The following is a 19,407-nucleotide window of genomic DNA, read 5'->3' on the forward strand; positions in this document are numbered from 1 at the left end:
ACATTACATACTTAACATTAATTGAATTTTTAACTTTATTAATCAAAGGTTCAAAATTGTCATTTTATAGATGTAGAAGGGCTATGAGAATGAGGACTTTATACCTAATATTATGTTTACACAAAACAAAGAAACATAATCTAAATAATTTAATATTACATTGAGAGTTAGCAAGTTTTTATTTTCAGTTCAAAGTGGCAGCAAACATTCCTAGATATTGGCAGACAATGCTGTTGACTGTGACTTTTCCCCTTTGTCTGTGCCTGCTCTTGGCTGTGCTTTGGGAGTGAAGAGCAAGGGTTGTGTCCACACTTGGAGGGTGTTGGCAGAAGGGACTGGCCTCGCACTGTGTGACTGACTCCCAACCCCGGGTAGCTATAGCCAGAATGGAAAAGGCATCCGTTCTAGCTTGTGCAGCCAAGCCAGGCTGCCTGTGCTGAGGCAGTGACCTCTGGCAGTTGCAAGGCAGCAGAGAAGGAGCTTTGATCAGGCCCTGTGGCCAACTCACCAGCCACTGTCTCCCCCGACCCCAGCCTCCCTATCACCAACTTAGGAGGACCCCTTTGGAAGAATGATAAACTCTTGGGTCACTGGGGACTTCTGAGGAGGACAACATCTCAGGAAGCTGGACTGGGCTTGCTGGGTGGAAATCAGAGTGGTATGAATTTTAACATTAAAAACACGTGACTTAAAGTGACCCGGTTTTGTCACCTAAGCTGGTGAGGTGGGTCATACAAGGAAAACAGGGTTTCAAACACCTGGTTTCTGACATGTGACCTTAACTGAATATCTGTCTGCCTTAGCTGGATTAATTTCATTCTTTCATCTGTCTGGAATCTTCAGACATAACTTGAAGCAAAGCAAAACAAGACAAACAAATTCAGACTTAAACCTTTGAAGTGTCATACATTTTCCCAAGAAGTTTAGAATTCTATGGCTTGGGCTTGCTTTAATCGTAGCTCCTTTGCAGCTCAGTGTTCTGTGATAACCTAAATGGGTGGTATGAGGGGTAGGGGTGGGGGCAGTGGGAGGCAAGTTCAAGAGGGAGGGGATATAAGTATACACATAGCTGATTTACTTTGTTGTACAGCAGAAACTAACACAACATTGTAAAGCAATTATACTCCAGTAAAAAAAAAAAAAAAAAAAAAAACCCGTAGAGCTCCTTTGAATGTACTTTTTAAAAATAGGTATTTATTTTTAAAAATTACATAACATGTATGTCTAAGGCAGGTGACCCAGTTTGGTCACTCTTTAGATATAACCTGCTTCCTCTTCACTTGCCAGAAATTCTTTCTTATTCTTTCTTTTCTTCTTTCCTCCTTTCCTTCCTTCCTTTTTTTCCCCATGTTTTCTTTCTCAATCTTTTTCCCTCCTTCCTTCCTTCTTCCCCTTCTCTTTCTTTCTCCCTCCCTTCCTTCCTTTCTATAGCAGGAAAAGATCCACGTTAGCAATCCCTGGGATCAAGAACTATACAGAAAAATGTAAAATTTTTAAAATCAAAGACTTCCTCCTACTTCCAGCTCCAGAGTCCAAAGGTAAGCAGTATTCACAACTTCTTGAGTGTGCTTCCAGAATTTTCTCTGCATTTGTAAGCTTAATATCTTTTCCCCCTAACTACAATCAATGTCTTTTTTCCATACTTACTATATTTTACTTACAAATGTTCTTAATAGAACATATGGATATACGTCATTCTTTCAAAGGGCTGTATCATAGTGTATTTAATCTTCTCTATTGGGCATTTAGGGACTTCCCTGGTGGTCTAGTGGTTAAGACTACAAGCTCCTAATGCAGAGGGGCACAGGTTCAAGGAACTAGGATCCAGCATAGTCAAAAATGAAGGTGGGGAGCATTTAGGCCATTTCTGGTTCTTTGCTATGACATACAATGCTGTAAAGTACATTTTCATGACAAAGCTTTGTACATAAATAAAAGCATTTATTTCAAATTTCTGGAAATACAATTGTTGGCTTGAAGTATCTGAGTATGTTCAATTTTGACAAGTATTGCCAACTTGATTACGAGTTGCACCCATCAACTATGTGTGAGTTATCATTAATCTCTTTATCATTTCTAGGTTTTGTGTTCTCCTCAGTCCAAAATAAACAACAACAAAAGAAAAGAAAACATTTTCTTCTACTACTTTTAGGTTTTTTTTTTTTAATACTTAAGTATTGACCCATCCAGAAATAATTCTGGTGTAAGGAAATAGGGATCCTGCTTAATTTTGGGGGGTGAGGTGGGGCATCCTGCTTAATTTTTTAATGGTTTTCTAGCTGTCTCACTATTACCTTGTTGAATAATCCGTTACACACACACACACAAACAGTAAATTTCTTTTCAGATACTAAATTAAAAATTTTGAATTGGTGATTTTTTTAGTTTACTGCACAGAGCTAACTATCTTTCCTCCGTATAAGTTTCCTCTTGATACTATAACAAATTACTGCAACTTTAGTGACTTAAAACACAAAGTTATTAAACTGAAAGTGAAAGTGAAGTCGCTCAGTCATGTCCAACTCTTTGTGACCCTATGGGCTATAGCATACCAGGCTCCTCTGTCCATGGGATTTTCCAGGCAATAGTCCTGGAGTGGATTGCCATTTCCTTCTCCAGGGGATCTTCCCAACCCAGGGATCGAACCCAGGTCTCCCGCATTGTAGACAGATGCTTTACCGTCTGAGCCACCAGGGAAGTTCTGGACATAAGAATTATCTAAAATGGATCAACATGCTCTGTGCCTCTGGAGGGTCCAGGGGAGAATCTTTTCTTGTCTTTTCCAGCTTCTTTTCCAGAAGTCACATGGCCCCTTGGTCCATCTTCACAAGCAGCAGCCTAACATCTTCAGATCTCTGTGTCTTGTTACCTTCTCTGTCTTCTAAAGCCCTTGATAAAGTCTCTTATAGAGACCCTTGTGATTACATTGGATCCACCCACACAACACAAGACCATCTCCCCATCTCAAGAGCCTTCATTTAATCACATTGGCAAAGTCTCTTTCACCATGTCAGCTATGTATTGAGACAGTGACCCTGTGCATGAGGTTGTGATCATCTTTGAAAACTATTACTCTATGAGTCACCATGTCTAATATCAAACTTTTAAGCTATTAAAGTTTCTAATAAGTTATAATATCTGAAAGCATGAATTTCTTCTAACTTTTCTCCAAAATGAACATACTTTTACTTGTATGATTTTAAAATATTTGAGCCCCCTAGAAGACCTAAATAGACATTTCTTCAAAGAAGACATACAGGTGAAAAGATGCTCAATGTCACTAATTATTAGAGAAATGCAAATCAAAATTACAATGAAGATACTGCCTCACACCAGTCAGAACAGCCATCATTAAAAAGTCTACAGACAATAAATGCCAGAAAGGATGTGGAGGAAAGGGAAACCTCCTACACTGTTGGTGGAAATGTAAACCGGTGCAGCCACTATGGAGTACAGTATGGAGGTTTCTAAAAGCAAAATAAAAATAGAGTCACTATATGATCTGGCAATCCCATTATGGGCATCATGCACCTCCATGTTCATAGCAGGACTATTCACAGAAGCTAAGACATGGAAGAAACTTGAGTGTCCATTGACAGGTGAATGGATAAAGAAGATGTGGTACATATATACCATGGAATACTACTTAGCCATAAAAAAGAATGAGATAATGCCATTTGCAACAACATGGATGGACCTAGAGGTCATCATACTAAGTGAAGTAAGTCAGACAGAGAAAGACAAATATCATATGACATCACTTATATGTGAAATCTAAAATATGACACAAATGAACTTATCTATGAAACAGACTCATAGACATAAAGAACAAACTTGTGTTTGCTGAGGGGGAGAGGGTATGGGGAAGGGAAAGATGGGGAGTTTGAGACCAGCAGGTGCAAACTAGTATGTATACAATGGATAAACAACAAAGTCCCTGCTGTATAGCCCAGGGAACTTTATTCAATATCCTGCAATAAACCATAGTGGAAAAGAATATAAAAAAGGATGTATGTATGTATAACTGAATCACTTTGCTGTACAACAGAAATGAACACATTATAAATCAACTATACTTCAATAAAATAATTTTTTTAAAAGAAAAATAATAAAATATACAAGCCCCAGATCATGACTAAAATATTAAATTGTATTAATAGCATATTGGGTGTGTCTAATTTAAGATCTATATATTATCTGAAAAAAATTATTTGTAGATGTATAGTAGATGTAGGTGAATATAATCTTTATAGGTACATTCATAGGACACTGATCATCCATAAGTCGCTTAACCTATAAGTCTTTTTAATGAAATATTAAAGCAAATTAGTTCTCATAATTTTCATTTATTTAAAAACACATGCATTGCTCACATACTATTTGAGAGGCACTGGTAAAAGGTGGCCCTTGCCCTCAAGGCAAGAATTTTTCATTCTTAGATTGTGACTTATCAGAGGGTTTTGAAATCAATTTAGTGGATTTTGAAAAGACAAATGAACTAGCGTAGACAAGAAAACAGAATGTATCACACAAACTGAAGATAAACATGGGACTGTGAAACTTTCAGTTTATGCTTGTATGTATGTGAATTTTGATGTGAAATCTCTTTCCTATTTTGGATGTGGTGGTCAAAAAGGTATGAGATCCTCTAGTTGAGGGAGAATGAATAAGCACACCAACAATACTAATTAGTCTGAGGCGTGCTTTCAGATTAAACCCTATGAGGGGGGGCACCCTGGCTGTGTCACCATTATTTCATCATAGCCTGACCTAATGTCTGAGATATAATCAGCCCTTGGTTATTCTTCTTGAGTCAATTAATGAACGAGGTGGGCCTAGGGTGCCAGGGACAGCAGGAAAGCAGATCGGAGGATGAGAACATTTTGTCCTTACCTGTCCATGGCTCACTCTGAGAGCTGTGGGCTACAGGCACAGGGCCGGAGAGGAAAATGATCCAGTGAGGAATTGAAGGCTGGGCAGCGGGAAGCCTGAGGGACCTTGAGTGACATCTAGTGGCATTTTGGACCAAATGGCAGCCCCAGCCTCAGTGATCTCCCATTAGGTGGAGTATTATTGCATAAACTGCCTTAATGGGGGGAAAAGGGACTCCATTCCTGCATGGAGTGTAGATGAATTTGTAGATGAATCCTGTGGGTTTACTAGGTTTATCTTTTTTTTTTTTTTTTTAATATATGCTGGCTTTGTCCAAAGAGGCTTTCACATCACATTAGAAAATCTGGGTTAACATTTGTGCGTTTGTAGTCTGTTACTCAGCACCTGGGACAGCACTTTCAGGTGTGGTTCAGGTGTGTAATAAATGCCTGCTGGTGGCTGGCCGACACGTTTAAACATTCATTCAACCTGCGCTCCTTGATCAGCTATGGCCTACATTAAGGATTCTCATCCCCGGTCACACATTAGAAACATCAAGGGCATTTTTTAATAAATATAGGAGCCTTGCCCTACCCTGACCCCTCCTGCATGCTTACTTAATTGATTGGGGTGGATCCCAGACTTCTCTTTAGATATGGATGTAGGTATTTTTTTCAGCTCCCAGGGTGATCCTACAGTGCAACAGGGTTGAGACCCACAGCTCCCATTTGGACAGGCACTGGAAGTAACAGAACATCGGTGGAAAATGGGACTCCCTGAATCAGCGCTTCTCAAACTGCCTGGGGTGGAAGGACTAGTCTTCATGGACCCACGTTTTTTTTAAATACAAATAAAAAGAAATTCTGAGAAAATTAAATGAGACAAAGACATATAATAAAATCCAAGCCCCACTGTTCAGCAGAAATGATTTTCTCTGTTTTATTTCTCTTAAAGGTTTTAACTGCTTAATCTGAATTTCTGTACTTGTGAGCTAGTGACACACCCTCTGCAGGGCAGCACTTTGTCATGCTCTGGATGAAGGTGGGGGCATGAAGAAGACAGGAGATCCAAAAACACACCAGTGCAGTAGTGACAGAACACACAGGTTGTTCTTGTGTATTTGAGCAGGAGGCCTGTGGACACCTCTGCCCCCTCAGTCACAGCCCTGTGGGGCCACAGGGCCAGGGTCCCAGGCCTCAGCTCTCCAGAGCTAAACTCTGATCTTATCAGAACATCCACATGATCAGGCACTTGGTACCACCTATGAGTTAAATGTTTTTTTGCAAACTGGTTTATAAAGCAAATATCACTCTCCTTTTAAAACAAATTTAAAAGCAAATCACTCCCCTTTCCAGGAGCCAGACACTGATGTTTGTTATAAGGATAACCTCCTTCCAGATTGAAGGTCTTCAGGCCCGAGACGATTATTTAGGGAACAGGGGGTGAAGCCCTGCCCTGTGATGGAGCATTCCGTCCAGCAATGTGATGCTCACACCCACCCCATGCAGGTGTCTCTCTCTTAGACAGTAATAAATAACCACCATCAGACTGACAGCTGTCACACTTCTAGCTGTACCTCTGTCCTTCCCCACCTCCTGCAGGCAGGCTCAACACCCTAGATTGTTACCACTTCTTCTACACCTGGGTCTTTGTCCTAAGCTTTTTTTTTCTTAATGCTTTAAGATATCCCAATTTAATCACAGTAGTAAATTGAGAATTTTTCCAAGGCTGTGCCTTGTTTCTGTTTTGGGCATATGACGTTTGGAGTGATCATACGTATCAGAATCTTCCCATATATGAATGTTTATGCTTAGGGGATGCAGAAGGGAAGGAAGGGTTTTACAGGAACACTGATCCGATCATTGGGGGAAAAGAGGAGAAACAAACCCAACAGGAGACAATTGCAATTGTATCTTCATTTGGTGTATGAAGAGGGAGCAGATATCACTATAAAGCATAACTGTAAGGTGATCTTTCTTTTACAAGTATATATCAGAATCTACACATTTAAACTGGTACCACCCTCCAACTCAGTCATTCGGGGAAGCTATATGTTTTCCAACAATTTGACTATTTCTCAAATACCATCAACCCTCATCTAAGTTCATCTCTACCACCCAACTTCCTTTACGAGAGGATGCTTTGACCGGTCCTTTGGGGCTATTCTGCCACCCCACCCCTATTCTAAATCCTGGTTGAAGCAGAAGGGATCCAAGGACCTCTAACCCCATCAGCAGGACTGAGGACTTGACTTAGTTCAATGCCTTCTGGTGCCTGTGTACTGGGCATCATGCTAGGATTGGGGTTTGCAGAGATGAAGACAACACAGCACCTGCCCCCAAAAACTTCTCAGACCAGTGAAGAAAGGGTTGACCTAAAAGCCTGTACACTCATTCTTCCTCTATGAGGAGAAAATCTGTAGGTATTCATACAGTTGAGACCAAGTATGGGAGACCTGTGAGTGTTGACATAAGGTACACACTCCAGTTCTTGGGATATACCTTTAAAGCTGCCCCTGGATTGTTGACAGGTTGGCTAAAATCGAACCCAATGGGGGAAAAAAACTAGATAAATCCTGTGAGTGTGGAGCACGTTGCTCCAGATGAAAGCCAAGTTTAACCAAATGGGCAGCCACAAGTGGTCCTGTTTTAAAGCTCCTGTGAAGTGAAGACAACATAAAATGGCAGTTTTGGAAAGAGCAAAAACTGTCAAAATGTCTTTGAAGCTCTTTCCAAACCCCTTCATGTACAAGGTAAGAGATTTAACTTTGCTCTGAATTATTTGGGTATCAGTGATGTCAAACCAATTAGTTACTGGATCAATTCAGTGGAGAAAGAGAGCCTTTTTTTAAAAAAAAAAAAGAAGAAGAAGAAGAAGAAGAAGAAGAAGAAGTGGAGGTATTCTGGTATGGTTGAGGACATGTTATTGACCTTATACTAAAATTCTAGAAATTAGTTCTTAGATTTTTGTGTCTGCCGCAAAGTAATTTGTAACATGCTTATTAGAAACTCTGGTGCATATAGTTAGAGCAAATGGATTAATGTGAAAGACCTGCAGTCAGGAGGAGGTAGGTTTGCACCACAGTTAAGGGCAGGGTGTCCTGTGCTGCCCTGCCAGGATTCTTCTCCCGTCCTTGAAACAATCGGGGTGTTATTAGATGAGGTACTTGTTCTGAGCCGAATTACGTCTTCCCCCAAATTCGTATGTTGAAATCCTAATCCATAATACCTCGGAATGTGACTGTATTTGGAGATGGAGATCTCTAAACAGTAAATTAAAATAAGATTATTAAGGAGGGGCTCTCATCCAGTGTGACTAGTGTTCTTCTTCTTTAATTTTTTTTTTTTTTCTTTTTTCTGGCCGTTGTTCTTCTGTTTTGCAGCTGTGCACAGCAGCCGAGGAGAAGACCTGAGAGACAACGCGAAAGCCGGGAGGCTGCCCCGGGCCAGATGCACGCACCAAGCCGCCATGACTGCTGCCGGCACTGCCTTCTTCTTTAATTTTTATGTTTGACTGTACTGCATGGCACATGGGATCTTAATTCCTCAACCAAAGATTCAGTCTACACCCCCTGCTTTGGAAGAGTGGAGTCTTAACCACTGGACCACCAGGGAAGTCCCCGGTTCTTTCTTGAAGTTCTTTCAAGATGAAGAAATGTAGACACATGCACACAGAGAGGACCACATGAACACACTGCAGGAGTGGCCATCTGCAAACCAAGGAGGGAGACCTCAAGAGAAAACAAAATGCTTGCACTTTGATCTTGCCCAGATAGCCTCCAGAGTGGTGGGAAAATAAACTTATGTTGTTTAGGCCACTGAGTCTGTGGTCCTAGCTTACCATTATGCTACTCAAACCCCCTGTGCTTTCTGCTGCCTCCACAAAATGGGACTAATAATATGTACTTACCTCAAAGGATTATTATGAAAATGAAGAGAACTAGCAAATATGAAGCACTTAGAATTATTACCACTGACTGGACACTGAACATGTGCCATGTCTATTAATTTACTCCCCCCATCTTCCTTCTGAATAAGTCATATGTCTCCATTTTGCAGATATGGAAATTTGAATTTGGAGGTTTCAGCAAGCCCAGCCACATTTAATATTGGCCTCCCACCATGGAGCTATAAAGATTGAAAGTGTTATACATAAATGCAAGCCACCCACGTCATCAAAGCTACAGCAGTGTGTTGTTTGCAACCAGCATAGGGAGGGTATAATCTAGAAGAAAGAACAGGAATTAGAATGGAGAGGTGTATCACCTTTGCATTTTTGTGCCGTAGATGGTGTTGGCAGCAGAGGAGAACCACAGAAGGAGATGTGATTGCCTTCATGTTTTATAAAGTCCATTGTGATGATAGGGGAGCATAGACTGGGGGTGGAATGAGGGATCAGTTTCAGACCATTGTAATAACCCAGAAGTTTATTATAAGTGCTTGAGCCAGGGTGGAAATTGTGGATATAAAAGAGAACACAGATCCTTGAGATATTAAGGAACATAACTCAATCATTTATTACGTGATCCAGGTGAGACCCAGGTTTCTCACTTGCCCAGGTGGCTGGACGGGTGGCACAATCAGTCACCAGGATCAGCAGCACAAGAGAAAAGAGGGTGGGTTTGAAAATGATGAGGATGAATCCAGTTTAGAAGAAATTGAACTAGAGGTACCTGTGAGATTCCAGGTAGAACTACCCAGAATTCAATTAAAGACATGGATCTGCAACCCAGGTCTCCAACTTGCTCTGGAGTTAGCGGTTTGTGATGGTAACACAGGTCATAAGGACAGTGTCTGGAGGAGGAAGAGAAGGAGGAAAGGAAAGAATCCTGGGGAATGAGCACCATCATTTGGGAATAGGCCCCCATGGTGGCCCAGTTGGGGTGGGGAGAGAGGAGGGTCCCATGCTCCAAGGGAAGAGAACCCCTCCAGACTGCCATAGAGGTTGACGGCGCCAAGTGCCCTGGAGCTGACTGAGTAAGCGGTGGGTAGGAAAGGATGCCCGGAATTGAGAATTCAATATTCAATCATGACCTTTGCCAGACAGTTTCAAGGAAGAGGTGGGGGTGGAAGGCAGATGTCAGTGAAGAAGGAGTGGGAAGGAGAGAGAAAGAAGATAGGTTGCAAGGAGCTTCGCTGAATAAGGGAAGCGACAGGAATAAAAGGCGGGGGACAGGAGTGAGGGGAAACTTTGATTAGAACATTGTGCCAACAACGTTATGTCATGAGGTTCAAGTTTTCATGAGAGTCAATGAATATGCTCTTTTAAAAAAATCACAGTTAATAAACCCTAACCCAAGGTAACCTTTTGGTAAATGAATAATCCGTGCTTCACCAGCTCCGCAGTGAGTCTGGAGCAGCCTGTAGGGTTGTTGGCCTGCCTTTCTGACTACATTCCCCCAACTGTCCTGGGCTGCTGGCCCACTGAGCTCACAGACACAGTGCTCAGACCTTGTACCCCCTCCAGCACTGGGCAAGCCAGCGTCCCCAGCCCTGGTTCCCATCTACTGGCCCTGCCCACTGCACAGTCAGCCAGGTTTTCCCAGTCCTCTTCCTATGTTACAGCAGGTGCCAGGGAACCAGCCCCCATATCCGACCAAAAACCACAGAATAAACCCTGTGGCCAGAAGGTAACATCAACCAAATCCACACCCTTAGCTACTGTGACACTCCTTGGGGGAAGGCGTCTCCGTCTGTCTTTCACCCTTAGTTTAGGAAGACGGTGCTGAGTCATGAAGAGAATGTATACTTTGGATCAAGGCAATGATGCAAATCCCAGCTTCAACTCTTAATAGCAACTTGAATTTGAACAAACCGTGTCATCTTTTTAATCATAGCAATGACAGTAGTGGTAACTAGTATTTATTGATTGCTTATTTCTCTGCTAAACACAATGTATTCCTTCTATCCCCTGGGGTACCCTATAATGGCGAATGTGTTGTTCTCGCCATTTTACAGATGAAGAGCCCAAGACATAGATTGTTAAGTAACTTCTCAAAATTACAACCAGTGGGTGGAGGAGCTGGATTGGCTTGATTCTGGAGTCCAGACTCTTTGAGACTCAACTTCTTTATGTGTGGAACGTGCACAATGATAACAACCTCATGGAACTGATCTAGAATGAGACATAACTTCTATGAGGCCCCTAATAGATGCCTGGCAACACAGGTTCCCTCCTGCTGTCTTCGCTTCTAAAGGAATCTATACAGACTGTTAGGGCAATGGCTCTCAGTGAGGATTTATCCCCAAGGCCATTTCCTGGTGAACTGATTTGCAACGAGGAATCACTATTGTCATCTTGCAGGTCCTTCATCGGTCCTTTTGAAAGAGTTCTTGCAGGTTTCGGTCCTCAATTCAGTACATTGGACATGCAGAAACAGTAAAGACTGTCTTCACATTCCATTACTCAGACACCGACAAAACTCTGTTCTGTGCTTTCCTGGACACCAACTGAGTGTCCCACCATTTAAATCAGTCCTGACACTTATTACCAAGAGTTAGTGTCTGACCCCACAGGTTAAGGACTCAGTCACACAAAGTGAAAGTGAAGTTGCTAAGTAGCGTCTGACTCTGCGACCTGATGGACTGTACTAGGTTCCTCCGCCCATGGGATTTTCCAGGCAAGGATACTGGAATGGGTTGCCATTTCCTTCTCCAGGAGGTCTTACTGACCCAGGGGTTGAACCTGGGTCTCCCGCATTATAGGCAGACACTTTACTGTCTGAGCCACCAGGGAAGTGACTACACTCAGTTGCAAATCCAAAGTCACCAGCCTCCTGTATTTATGATCCACTGGTCATAAAGAGGGGTCCCATGACTCTGTCCTTCAGCTCGATAGTTTGCTAGAATGGCTCACAGAACTCAGGAAAACAGTTTATTTACTGTTACTAGTTTAGTACAAAGGCTACATACAACTCAGGAAGAGCCAAATAGAAGAGGTGCATAGAATAAGATATGGGGTGAGGCATGGGGCTCCCCTGCCTTCTCTGGGCACACCACCCTCTGAGGACCTAAATGTGGTTACCAACCTGGAAGTTCTCCGAGCCTTGTGGTTTAGGGGTTTTTATGAAGGTTTCATTACATAGGTATGATTGATTAAATCATTGACTAGGGGTGATTATCTTAACCCTCATCTCCTTTCCCCTTCCTGGAGGTGCCAGGCTGGACTGCAAGTTCCAACCCTCTAATCCATGGCTGGTCCATCCTGAAGCTGTCTATGACACCCTCATCCAAGAGTAACTCATTAGTTTACCTAAGGCACCACCCATCATTCAGGAAATTCCAAGGGTTTTAGATGCTCTTGTGCCAGGAACTAGGGACAAAGACCAGATATATATTCCTTATTATATCACAGCATCACACAGTGACACAGTTGTTGAGAAAAACATCTTCCAGAAACACACGTATTCTTAGAGGACAACCAGTATTAGTTGGGACAGGACAAAGACCATGGACAAAGACCGTCTTTGGGGAGGAGGCAAACTTGGATACCAAACTTGTGTGAAGTTCCTCCGAGTTGACTCAAGTCTGTAATTTAGAACCACACATAAAAATTACCTTTTTGAGAAAGGCTCAAAATTACTTAAATGAAACTTCTTTCTTTCCATAATGTGAGAGCAAAGACTCCCAGACTCACCCACACACCAGTTTCCTCCACGTTCTCTTACAGCTGGTTAGTTTGCTTCCCCTGCCCATCTCCTGCCCACCTCCTTGGGTTCATGCTTTTCCTGGCACTGCTAAGAATAGCATAATTTGGAGTGGGTTTTTTTTTTTCTCTTTTGGTCTATGTAAACGGTCTGTGGATGTATTTCATTCCAGATGTTTTTCCCCAACCTGTCTTTCTTAAGAAACCCAGAATTATTTTTAAACATAATTTGGGGGCTTCCAAATAAAACAAATATCCTAACTGCCTGCGGGTTCCTAAGTTACAAGTCCTTGCTTGGTGGTGGGGAGAAAAGAAGACATAGAACAAATAGGGCCAGCTCTGGAGACGAAGTGAGGCCTCCGAGGCTGTCCCTGGGCTGGCCTGTTTTCCTCTTCTCTCTTTTCCACTTCTTGGGTGTTGTTAAGGGCTGAATTTCGTGTCCCTCAATACCTGAATTCACATGTTAGACCTCTAATCTCCCATGGGAATGTATTTGGAGATGGGTCCTCTAAGGCAGTAATTAGGGCAAAATGAGGTGCTAAGGGTGAGGGCCTGATCCCATAAGATTCGGGTCCTCATAGGAAGAGACAGCAGAGAGTTCTCTATCTGTCCACACACACTCAGAGGAAAGGCCATGTGACAATGAAGTAGCCATCCGCCAGCCAGGAAGAGAGCTCTTAGCAGAAACCAAACCCTGTTGGATCTTAATCTGGGCCTTCCAACCTCCACAACTGTGACAAGATAAGCTTCTGTTGTTCAGGCCACAGCAGTCTGCGATGGTTTGCTCTGGCAGCCCTCGCTAACTAATACAGGCCCTCTGGCTGTCCCTGAGGCACCCTTCTTGAGATACTCACTTCTGTCCCCTAAAACACACCAAGTAGGTCTTCTGTTGAATTTTGTCAGCCTCCTTGTCCCCCAGGAGCTAATCTGAGAGAGTGACTCATCCAACAATAACAGCAAATCACACCACTTCTCCCAGTTAATACACTGGTGGGGACCCTTAAGGCTTTAACCCGGGGTTCTCCATTCTGGTTTCATATGAGAATCATACGGAGAACTTATTTAAAAGATTTTATTTGTATGGGAATCTGAAAAAATAATAGGAATGAACTTATTCACAAAACAGAAAGAGACTCAACAGACAGAGAACAAACTTGTAGTTAACAAAGGGGAAAGGTGAGGGGAGGGATAAATCAGGAGTTCAGGATTAACAGATACACACCACTATGTACAAAATAGATTTTAAAAAGGACCTACTATATAACATAGGGAACATACTTAATATTTTGTAATAACCTATAAGGGAAAAGAATCTGGAAAAGAATATAAATATGCTCAGTTACATATATGTATACAGTTATATACATATAACTGAATCATTTTGCCCTACATCTGAAACTAACACAACATTGTAAATCGACTATACTTCATAAAAAGTATTTTCCAAGCCACACCAATCCCAGATCTGGGGATAATACCTCAGAAACCAGACCTTAAAAAAAAAATTGTTTCATTTTTTATTGTAAATGTAATGTGCTCAAATGTCCAATTTGGTTTCTTAGATAATTAAACTAATACTCTATTTTCCACTCTTTATGGGGATTACCTTCTGAATTTCAGGGTTATTTTCATCACCCTTTCCAGTACGGTGATGTGTCAAGGAGGAGAGAACTCACCCCACCCCACCCCGCTGCCCTGCCTTGTAGTTCTGGTTCTGTCACTACCTTGGTGTATAAGGTGACATAAGTCTTGTAACTTGATTCGGTACCAGCTTCCTTAACTATGAAATGATGTGAATAAGTTAAATGATTTTTAAGGTCTTTTCTGGCTTACAAATTCAAGGTTCCATAACAATGACCATACACAAACCAAAAAGGAAGTTTTTAAAAACTACAGCTGAATTCAGACGGTAGAATCCCACCACCCAGCTGGGTGGTTCCTATTTACACTGTTGCTTTCCTGACCTGAGTAGCTCTTTCCCTTTCAAAACTTGCTGTAATTGGTTTGAGCTTGCTTTTTCCCAGAGTTACCACCACCCTATCACTTATTTCATGAGAATATTGTCCAGTGTAAAGCACTGTAATAACAGTGATGTCTTATTTGTATGATCTTTAGTAGGATATCATGAATGGTATTTTAGAAAGTACATGGGATTTTCAGGAAGAGATACCAGGGTTTGAATTCAGCATTGTAGCAGTCTGGGATTTAGATGCAAATAGAAACTTTTCTGGTTAAGGTAAGCAGGAGGGAATTTACATGAGGATCAATGGGTAATTCACAGAATCACTGGGTGCTGGGAGGTGCTGGCTGGGCCAGGACCAGAGACGGAGAGGCACCTCAAGAGGTGGCCTGGGGACCAGCTACCTGGTGGGGGAGGGAGACGTGCTTGTCGCAGCACTTCAAGCCACTTCATAGAACCTCTTATGGACCTTGTGTCCTGGCTTGTCTTCCTCAAGGGTCAAAGTTTTGAACAACGAAAATGATACAACTGACAAGGGCCTAATCTCTAAAATATACAAATAGCTTATATAATTCAATAGCAAAAAACAACCCAATTGAAAAATGAGCAGAAAACCTAAAAAGACAGTTCTCCAAAGGAGACATACAGATGGCCAGCAGGCACATGAAAAGATGCTCATCATCGCTAATCATTAGAGAAATGCAAATCAAAACTACAGTGAGATACCACCTTACACCAGTCAGCATGGTCATCATTAAAAAGTCTACAGATAATAAATACTGGAGAGCGTGTGGAGAAAAGAGAACCCTCTTATCTCTTGGTGGGAATGTAAACTAGTACAGCCACTATAGAGAACAGTAAGGAGGTGCGTCAAAAAAACTAAAAATAGAACTATCATATGACCTAGCAATCTCACTCCTGGGCATATATCCAGACAAAACAATAATTCAAAAAATATAGGACTTCCTTGGTAGTACAGTGGATAGGAGCCCACCTGCCAAAGCAGGAAACATGGGTTCGATCGCTGGTCTGGGAAGATTTCACAAACCACAGAGCAAGTAAGCCCTTGTGCCACAACTACTGAAGCCCACAAACCTAGAGCCTGTGCTCACAGACAATCACCAAAATGAGAAGCCTCTGCATAGCAACTAGAGAAAGCCCTCTTGCAGCAATAAAGACCCAGTCCAGCCAAAAAACAACAACAACAACAAAAGATACATGCACTCCTATGTTCATAGCAGTGCTATTTACAATAGACAAGACATGAATACAATCTAAATGTCCACTAACTGAAGAACGAGTAAATATATGGTACACATATACAATGGAATACTACTCAGCCATAAAAAGAATGAAATAATGTCATTTGCAGCAACATGGATGGATCTAGAGATTATTATAGTAAGTGAAATAAATCAGATAGAGAAAGAAAAAATATAACATGATATCATTATATATGAAATCTAAAATATGACGCAGGAAATCCCCTGGCAGTTAAGCGGTTAGGACTCTGGGCTTTCACTGCTAAGGACCTGGGTTCAATCCCTGGTTGGAGACTAAGATCTCACAAGCCACACAGGGCAGCCAACAAAAGAGAAAAATGAACTTATCTATGAAACACAATAGACTCACAGAGGTAGAGACCAGATCTGTGGTTGTCAAGGAGGAGAGGGTAGGGAAAGAAATGATTGGGAGTATGGGGTGAACAAATACAAACTATTATATTTATAATGGATAAACAACAAAGTCCTACAGTACAGCAAAGGGAACTATATTCAATAGTTCCCTGTGATAAACCATCATGGAAAAGAATATGAAAAAGAATGTATATATGTATACAATATATAACCGAATCACTTTGCTGTATAGCATAAATGAATACAACATTGTAAACTAATATACCTCAACAGTATAAATTTAAAAAGAGAACTATAAAACTTATAGAAGAAAGCATAGAATAAGTATTAAATATATCCAATGGATTTCCCTGGTCCAATGGCTGACTCTGTACTTCCAGTGCAGCCCAGGTTCCATCCCTGGTCAGAGAACTAGATCCCAAATGCTGCAGATAAGCATTCTGCATGCCTAAACTAATGGCCTGGCACATGCGTGCTTGCTTAGTCGCCTCAGCCGTGCCTGACTGTGTGTGACCCTGTGGACTGCACCCTGCCAGGTTCCTCTGTCCATGGGATTCTCCAGGTAAGAATACTGGAGTAAGTGGCCATGCCCTCCTCCAGGGGCTCTTCCTCACCCAGGGATTGAACCTGTATCTTCTGCATTACAGGCAAATTCTTTACCATCTGAGCCACCAGGAGCTCCCCAAATATCTCTGTTGAAACTCCCATGATGGGGTGGGGGGCGGGGGGTTTGCTGGAGGCATGAGCTGCCATACCTGTACCGTGAATTCGTCTGTCCTCTGGCCGCTGGGGCCTGAGAGAAGGTGGGACACATACACTCTCTCCTCTTGGGTTGTCCTCGCAGCCCTCTGAGGTCTGCAGAGCAACTACGCACAGGCTCATTTTTCTCCCTAAAGGGGGAAAGTGAGGCCAATGAACTGCGTACAAGAGATTTGCTGAGACCATTGAGCTCGGTCCAGGGGCTTGTTTTCCTTATCCCGAGCTCAGCATCCTTTCCACCATCTGATAGGCTTTCCTGTGCTGGTCCCTCCGTTATTAGAACACCTGGATATTCTTAGCTAACAATGGGTGACAGAAATAAACTCTCTGCGGTTTCCCCGAATTTCCGCACAGGCCCGTTGCAGGTGGCAGAGGCCTTGCTCTGAACACACCGTGAAAAAGCATGTCAGAGGAGCTCCGGCACTAATGGCATGAATCATCACCGGGTGGCAGGGAGTGGCCTGCAGGGGCCGGAGGCTACTTTAGGAAAACTGGGGACCCTCATGATGAGAGGTCAAGGTTGTCATCCCAGTCTAGTTGGGGGCTGACTGCTCCAGAGAGCAGTGCTTGCGCTCAGTCTTCGTGGATCTCACCGTCTGCTGCCCTCCCCTACAGAGCCTGGCCTGCAGCTTTATTCCGGGGCCAAGATCCGGCCTCATCCCAGGCCAAGGTGGGGGAGGGGTGGTGTCTGCCTATGAGGCCGGCCTGGAATTCTCCACGTATTTACTGAGCCAAGGAGGACAATCAAAAATAGATCCTGGAAGAAAGAAGAGGTCAGAGGCCAAGAGAGGCCGCTTCCTGTGTCAGGCTGGGAGGTTGTGGAACTGAGGTCCAGGGGGACGGCATCCTGAGCCCATGGGGACAGGGTTCAAGGGGGAGAGTCAGAATGCTCTGTGCCTGGCAGAAGGGAGACTGACAGTCACTGTTGGTTGAAGTAATTATTTTAGGTTAAGTCAACCTTTAGAAAACAATCAGCAGTGTGGAAGAAACAGTGTGTCCATTTAGTAACTTGTACAGATTGATGATTCTCGGAAGCTGGACTCTGAGGTGCAGGCAGCTCTGTTTATCTGGCGGGTGACCTTGGTCACATGGTCTCTTGCTGGGGAGGTGACAGAGGCCACTGAAGCCCTGTTCCAGCCCACCCCCGCTCACTAAGTGCCCATCCGGGCTGCTGCACTCTCTGAGCCCTGGGGGGTCCTGGGGCTCTGTGGTTTCGTTAGCCCTCAGGGATGCCCTCCTGGATGATGGCACCGCGGGCGTCCGGTAGCTCTCAACATTCCTCGCCTTCTAATTTTCATGTCACGCCATCCCTTGGAATCCTGCCACTGGAAGAGGGATTTTTCTGGCTGTTCACTCCAGCTTCCTCCTTCTCCCCCTTCCTTCCTTTCATGTAAAATGACACGATTGGGCTGGATCAGCTCCAAATCCTTGCTGTTCTAACTGGCCCATGGGTTTAATGAAGGCGCCATGGACATACCCAGGCAGGGGTCCCTCTCCAAAACCACTGACGGAGATGGGTGGGTACTCCATACGCTGTGTCCACACAGCTTTGCTCCCTACGCAGAACTGAGAGGGCTTTCTGGACAAAGCTAGAAGACACAGGAGCCAGATGGGGAGCAGGACTGAAGGCCGGTTTTCAAGGATCATTGTGCCATGTAGGGAGGAGGGCCTGCCCATGGCACTCAGGGCTTTTGCAAAGTGGATTTGTCATCCCATTCCCTCAGGCTGACAAGCAACTCATTGTTCTCAGAAAACAGCTGCATCTGGGGAGTTTTAGCATTTGGGTGTGACAGCACAGGGAAGCTCTTCCTAGCATCAGGCCAGAGGCTCTCCCCTCACCAGGAAGGGGAGAAGTCTCCTGGCAGGGCCTTAGTTTTCCCAGGCCATTGCAGCAAATCTGGTGCTTCAAACAACACAGTTTACATACAGTTCTGTAGGTCAGGAGACTGACATGAATCGTGTTCCTTTGCGGAGGCTCTAGAGGAGCCTCTGTTTTCCTAGCCATGCTGTGAGCAGAACTCAGTTCCCTGGGGTTGTACGACTGAATGTCCACTTCCCGGCTGGCTGTCAGCTGGGAGCTGTCCTTAGCAATTCGAGGCTTCTCTCTGGTTCTTACACCTGATCCACTGCATCTCAAAGCCAGTGTCAGGGCCCCTCCTCCTGCCATCTCCCTGACTTCTCTCCCCTTGTCCACAGCTGGGAATGGTTATTCACCTTTAAGGACACATGTGATTAGATTGGGCTCAGCTGGATAACCCAGGTGACTCCCCTCACCTCAAAGCTTTAACTTAATCACACTGGCAGAGTCCCTTTTGCCATGTGAGGTAACACTCATAGGTTCTGGAGATTAGGGCATGGACATCTGTAGGTGTGTGCTAAGTCGCTTCAGTCATGTCCGACTCTTAGCAAACCCATGGGCTGTAGCCCGCCAGTCTCCTCTGTCCATGGGATTCTCCAGGCAAGAATACTCACGTGGGTTGCCATGCCCTCCTTCAGGGGATCTTCCCAACCCAGGGATCGAAACCACGACTCTTA

General features: G+C 43.5%; 1 long non-coding RNA gene across 1 annotated transcript; it reads left to right on the plus strand.

Moving 5' to 3' along the window:
* Positions 1-1,277: 1,277 nt before the first annotated feature.
* LOC138992079 (uncharacterized) lies at positions 1,278-9,360 on the plus strand. Its single transcript, XR_011467928.1, has 2 exons — positions 1,278-1,538; positions 8,255-9,360. It is a non-coding gene; the product is annotated as an uncharacterized lncRNA (long non-coding RNA).
* The last annotated feature ends 10,047 nt before the right edge of the window (positions 9,361-19,407 follow it).

The sequence above is a fragment of the Bos mutus genome, chromosome 2 (assembly GCF_027580195.1).
Source record: "Bos mutus isolate GX-2022 chromosome 2, NWIPB_WYAK_1.1, whole genome shotgun sequence".
Classification (NCBI taxonomy): domain Eukaryota; kingdom Metazoa; phylum Chordata; class Mammalia; order Artiodactyla; family Bovidae; genus Bos; species Bos mutus.